Source organism: Vulpes lagopus, chromosome 8 (assembly GCF_018345385.1).
Source record: "Vulpes lagopus strain Blue_001 chromosome 8, ASM1834538v1, whole genome shotgun sequence".
Taxonomy (NCBI): domain Eukaryota; kingdom Metazoa; phylum Chordata; class Mammalia; order Carnivora; family Canidae; genus Vulpes; species Vulpes lagopus.
In genome coordinates this window covers 124155864-124162830 of record NC_054831.1, presented here as the reverse complement: position 1 = coordinate 124162830, position 6967 = coordinate 124155864, and positions in this window count along the sequence as shown.

Here is a 6967-nt window from a genome sequence, read left to right as displayed (position 1 = left end):
GAGGAGAGGGAAGAGAAGAGAGGCTCCAGTATGAAGGATCTTCAGTGCTTGGTTATTTTAAAGGGAGTAGGGAGCCACTGAAGGTGCTTGAGCATCGAAGGGACAGGGTCAGATCTGTGCTTTCAGGAGATTAATCCTGCTACAGTGTGCAGAGTGGCGTGGCGTGGGAGAGACTGGAGGCTGGGAGAACAATTTAGAGTCCGTTGCAAGAAGTAACAGGAGCATCTGTGTATCTGTTAGTTTTTAAATGCCTTTTCTAAATAGCCCTCTAATTGTAAAGTTTTGTTCTTTTCCCTTTTTTAAGTAGCTCTTAGTGGGTGTGCAGTAACCCAACAAAAATGTCTCCAGGAATTGCCTCAAGCCCACTGGATGGGAGCACACAGCAGGCTCATTGTGTCAGCTCTGTAGCCTTTTGTCCCACAACACCCATTCCCTGCACAGAACATTTCCTGGCAAAGGAGCAAACTGCCGCAGTTCAGCAGATACTACTGTCCCGGACTCTGACGGTCAGCCCACGTTCAGGAGAGGCAGGTAGAAACCGGACTGGCCTTCAGGTGTCCGGTGAAGTGAAACCCTCTGATTACAGCCCGGGCGTTAGCAGAGAGGGTCCCTCTCCTGCTCAACACCTCCTCTTGAATGAATTATACCGGGGTCCCTGTATAAATGCTTAAAAAATGCTGTGATGCCTTAATTGATCTCAAAGAAATGTAACAACCAATTTATTCATTCTTTTCAGCTTTTCAGTTCTTGCCTGGGGAGGCACATGGGAGTAAAAGAGATGAAAAAATGTTCACGTGTGAGCATTCACAACCTGGTGGGGTTTTTGTTTGTTTGTCTGTTTGTTGTTTGTTAATGATTTTATTTTTAAGTCATCTCTGCAACCCAACATGGGGCTCTAACTCGCAGCCCTGAGATGGAGAGTGGCAGGCTCCACGGACTGAGACTGCTGGGTGCCTCCAAGTGTTTGTGACCTTGAATCGAGCAGTTTGCTCTGCAAGGTGAAGATCAGAGGGGAGAAGAGGATGATGTTTGTTTTGTTTTGTTTCTCCCCTCTGCTGGCCCCCTGCAGAAATCCTTCTACCATCCTCTTCAATTCATAACATGCCGTCGTCTTTCACCACATTAGACCCCACTCTTTTCTCATCTTTTCCACTTTACTCTAAATCCCCGCTGCTACTTTTCTTCTCTGCCATAGACACCTCTTTTAATTTATTGAATTTGTCTCTTATTAAAGTCAAGCAAAGGTAAGCTATCTGTAGACTACATACCACATAGGCCCCTTCGGGCACTGTGCCATCTCTCTGTTTTCCTCAACAGCAAGATTCGTCCAAAGTGCTGTCTCAGGAACAGCCTTGGGAACAATGCGGCTGGGGATAGAATGGAATAGAGGAGCAGCCCATAGACATGGACAGACGGCATGAGTGGAGAGAAGCAGATCCCACATTGGTATAGAGCTAAGTGTTGAATGGAGTCACTGTCTCTGTCCCTCTGGTCAGCTTCATGGCCAGAGGCCTAGGGGGTCCCCACTGGGTGGCTGTGGGACTGCTGACCTGGGCGGCGTTGGGGCTGCTGGTGACCTGCACAAACACTTCCATGGCCACCATTATAGGCACTCATGAATAGATTTCCACCAAGGGCACAGCAACCCCCATGGCCATGGTCACACTCATAAGAGCATCCGGCATGGACACGCCCAGAGTTGCAACCGTAGACATTCACCTGAGGATTTGTACCATGGCCACTCTCATCACAGCGCTACCACAGAGGACGTGAACATGACCGTAAGCACAGCCATAGAGGCCAAGGGGAGTCTGCGGCTCTAGGCATCAAGCAGGACCTGGACACTGGCTTTCTGGACCTGTGCACTGGGGCCACAGCGCTCATGTCTAAAGCTCAGTTTGTCATCCTCTTCCTTGCCCCCGAAGAGCCCAAGTGCCTGGCACCACATTTTCCTCCAGATCTACTTCAGTTTTGCTTAGTGTGGATTCCTGAGAGATGCCTTCCTGCCCTGGAACTCTGTTCTCACCTCATTGTCTCTGGGGCACCGTGTTAGGGCCCCATTCTGTCTGTGGGACTGTGGGTACTCAGAAGAACTGTCACCTCTTGTGGTAGAGAAATTTATGAGATACATAGTAGGAGGGTATGCACACACTCAGGGTTGCACTTGGAAGTCATGGGTGGGAAGACAGGAGCATCTTTTAAAGGAGAAGTGGAGCTCAGAGGAAAAAGCAAGAAGTGGTATCTCAGGGAGGTGGAGGAGGACAGGAGGCATCATCCCCACAGTCACTTCTGGAGGTGCTGGGGCTGCTGGGGCAAGTCGTCATGAAGGTGCTGATTGCTACTCAAGTAGCCCCCGCCCCAAACCTCCAGCCTCTGACTCCTGCAGGTCAGGGGTGTGCGGAGGTTGTAGAGGGACATCTGCCTAAAGAAGGAGTTGTAGACTAGGGAAGTGATGACCTTGGCGTGAGGACCACTAACATTTGGCAGTCTTACAGGGGCTGTACAGGTGAGAATGAGGGGTCAGAGGGACAATATGGTTGTATTTGGGGGGCAAGGGACCATGAAGAGGCTGAGAAAGAGAAAGATGATGGAAGCCTACCCCGTGTCCTCACCTCACCTATTCTCAGAGGACTGGGCTGCCTACACTGGCTTCTCCAGGTCTGCCCTGCCCCCACCCCCCATCCCACCTGTTGGTGGCGGCTTCAGGGAAGACCAGAGCCCAGGATAGAGGAGGAGCAGGAGGAGGGAGGATAAACATCAATTAAACACCAGCCATATGTCCTGATTTGGGAGTGATTAGGAGGAGGGTGAGTTGCTAATCTCACAGCCTGATTGTGTTGTTGTTGTTTCTATGTTTTGTACCTCTATTTGAATCAAGGGAGTGATGAGTGGAAATAAAATCCAGATCTCCTGCTCACAAAAATTTAAACAAAACAAAAAAGGGTTGTCTCTACTTGCTCTCCCACTTCTCTTCCTGGTCTCTCTAGAGCCTTCTCCAGTGAGGCCTTCAACTCCATCACTGCATGAAATTATCCTTTCCAGATCAACTCAGTCCTCCTTGCATACCTCAGCTGCTTACAGCAGCAGGACCAGGCATGGCCTATCACCTTTTCCTGCTGGAAATTCTTTCTTTCTTTCTTTCTTTCTTTCTTTCTTTCTTTCTTTCTTTCTTTCTTTCTTTCTCTTTTTCTTTCTTTCTTTCTTTCTTTCTCTTTTTTTTTTTTCTATTTATTTATGAGAGAGAGAGAGGCAGAGACACAGGCAGAAGGAGAAGCAGGCTCCATACAGAGAGCTTGATGTGGGACTCGATCCCAAGGTTCCAGGATCACACCCTGAGCTGAACGCAGACGCTCAACCACTGAGCCACCCAGGGGTCCCTGGAAATACTTTCTTACCTGGTTCTCCTCTGACCTCAGTGACCATTCCTTCTAGGTCTCCTTTGCTGGCTCCTCATCACCTTCCCTACTTGGTCTCAGACTTCATCTAATTCCATGATTCGAGTACCATCCAGATGCTACAACTCCCAAGTGAGTATCATTGGATCTCTCCCCGAATTTTAGACGTAAATGGCCAACAGACCGCTTGATAGTTCCACTTGGGTGTCTAACAGGCATCTCAAACAGCTCTCTTGCTTTTTCCACCAAAAGCTACTCCTCCCCAGTCTCTCCCACCCAGTGAAAAGCAACTCCCTTCTCCTAGTGGTTCAGGCCCAAACCCTCAGCCATTCTGGATTCTTCTATTTCCCTCACACCCACCCATTTATTAATTGTCTGCTCTATTTTTAAGTTGTATCTCTTTTCCCACTTTGAAACTTGTCTTTTTCCTCTCTCTGTGGTATCTTTTGATGAACAGGCTATAGCCAGATTTATCAATTTCTTTCTTTTATGGTTAGCACTTTTAAAAATATGTTGTTTAAAGAAGTATTCCCTGGAAGTTCTAGTTCTTAAAGATATTCTGCTGAAGCTTTCCTTTGTTTTTGTTTTTTCTTTTAGCCTTTGACTTTTTTTTTCCACAATGTGACTCTACATCACCATCATCTCTGTCCTGGATCCCTGTAACAGTCTCTTCTCTGCTCCCCCAGCTTCTAGTCTTGTCTCTGCCACAGTAACCACAGTGATCTTTTAAAAATAAGCCGAACATTTCGCTCCCCTTGCTAAAACACCTCTAATGGATTCTCATTTCATTCCAAGCAAAATCTTGGCCACCATAACCTGTCTCACTTCCTGCGGCTCCCTCTCTCACTCCACTCTAGCCACACATTGATCTTCCTAATGTTTCTAAAACATGCTAAACACACGCCCACCTCAGGACATTTGCACCTACTGTTTTCTTTGCCTGGAATTCTCCTCATCCACAAAGCCATTGTCTTGCTCCTCCTCTTGAAGTAGGCTCAAAGATCACCTTATCAGAGAGACCATGTTTTAGGGAACCATGCAATTATGACCATGGCCACCCTTTGTAAAACAGCACATTTCGCTCATCAACCATCTCCATCTTGCGTTCCTCATTTATGTTTCTTAATTATCTGCCTTCTTCTAATAGCATATAAGTTCCATAAAAACCAGAATTCTGGTTTGTTGGCTGCTGTATTCCCAATGTCAAGAGCAGTACCTCTCATAATAAATAATGAAAAAGTACTTAATGAATACATGATAGAATGAATGGGTCTTGAAAAATACATAAACTTTTAAGAATACATGTTTTAAATTTATACAAGTTTTACATAAATGTGATATATTCTGTTTCTTATTTTTATCATTAAGTGTGTTTTTTGAAGATCTAACCGTATTGCTGAATATAAATCAGTTTATTATTTTTGACCACTGCACAGTGTCCATCATGTACCATATTTTTCTCACCCATCTCCTTAATGGTGGATACACAGTTTGCTTCCAGCTCCAACTACATACACAAAAGGAAAGAAACTCTAAAATATATATCCTTACTGATCTGTATGTGAGGTCTTTTTTGATATTTTGGCGGAGGTGAGGAAGGTTTATATGCCCTGGGGTAGAATTGCTCAATCATAGGGCATAGATATAGTTAATTTGACAAAGTACAGCCAAAAGGCCTTCCAGGGAAGAAGCACCTATAATTTATACCTACATCAATTTGTGGAAAATCGTGTTTCCTCCATCCCCTTACTGGCCCTTTGAATTACTTTGAGTTTCTAATTTTTGGCAATATTATGGATATTAAGTATTATCTATTGTTGCTTGAGTTTGGAGCTCTCTGATTGCCAAGAAGGAACACTTAGAGTTTTAGTACTAGAACCTGTAATATTTTAGGGGTTTGGGGGGACAGTAGTAGATCGCAATTTTTTGGACACTAATACAATTTATTAAGTCATTTTTTCACCTTTACCCTCCATGCTTCATTGCTTTCTTCTGGATTCAGTTCTCTTCTTTAGGAGTGATTTCAAAGAAGGTCTTTATGTGGCAATATTTCTGAGGTCTTGAATAAATATTTACTTCTCTCTAGTATTTAAAGGACAATATAACTAGAGATTAAATTCTAGTTTCAAAGTTCTTTTCCTCCAACACTTTTGATTGTCTTTTTGCATACCAGCCATTAAATTCTTTTGTCTACAATCTAACCATATTGCCAGGAGTTTTTCTTTCTCCCTATACTGTGTTATATTTGTAAAACACCAAATAAAATATGTAACATTTAAAAAAAAATAGCTCTGAACATACTCCACTCAAGAGTTGGAGCATTACCAATCCTGTTTAATAATTTACCTCTGGGCTCTTTCATTATCTCAACCTCTATCCTGATCCCCTGAATGTTCCTTACCTTAAAAATAATAGTCATAAGTGCATGGTTCCCTAAAATAATACATTGTTGAATTTTGCTAGGGTTTTTTTTCCTTTTTTTTTTTTTTTTTAATAAATGAGCTCATACTGTGCATAGCCTTCTGCAACTTGGGTATTTTTTCACTCAATTTTAAGTTTTTTCTATTTAGTGACATGCAGCTATATTCGATTCTTTTCCTTTAAAAATCCATGTTTAATTTTTTGAAAAGATTTTATTTATTTATGTATTTATTTATTTATTTATTTGAGAGAGAGAACACAAAGGAGCAGGGAAGGAGCAGAGGAAGAGAAACAAGCAGACTCCATATTGAGCATGAAGTCCCACATGGAGCCAGTCCCATGCCCCCGAAATCATGCCCCAAGCTGAAATCAGGAGTCAGATGCTCAACCAACTGAGCCACCCAGGGGCCCCTAAAAATTCCATTTTAAAAACATATTGTAATCTATCCATGATCCTGGGGATAGACATTTAGGTTATGTCCAGTTTTTGCCAGTAGGAAGAATATTGTTATGAATATTTCATACATGGCTCTTGGCACACACATACCTTGTTTGGAGTGGAACTGCTGGATCATAAGGTTTGCATCTTTAATTTTATTTGATAATGACAAGTCATTTTTCCAAAGTGTTGGTACCAATTTATACTCTCCTGTCAGTAGAATATGAGATTCCTAGTTCATCTACACCTTCAGAAACACTTCGAATTACCAGACTTCCTACTTTGCAATAGTCTAGTAGATATAAATTGGTATCTTGTGATCTTAATTTGCATTTCCCACATCACTAAAGAAGTTGACAGGTTCTTGTATGGAATGCTGGTTTAAGACTTCGCCGGTCTTTCCATTGGGTTGTCCATTTTTTATTACTTGTATGCGATAGTTTGTGTTTTTTAAAAGATTTTATTTATTTATTCATGAGAAACACAGAGAGAGAGAGACACAGGCAGAGGGAGAAGCAGGCTCCCTACCGGGAGCGCAATGTCGGACTGAATTCCAGGACCCCAGGATCACGACCTGAGCCAAGGGCAGACACTCAACCACTGAGCCACCCAGGTGTCCCAGGATACTTTTGAAAGAATACATGCCAGATATGAATCTGTTCTCAGTTATAGTAACATTGTCACAAATATCTTCTCCCATTTTGTAACTGTC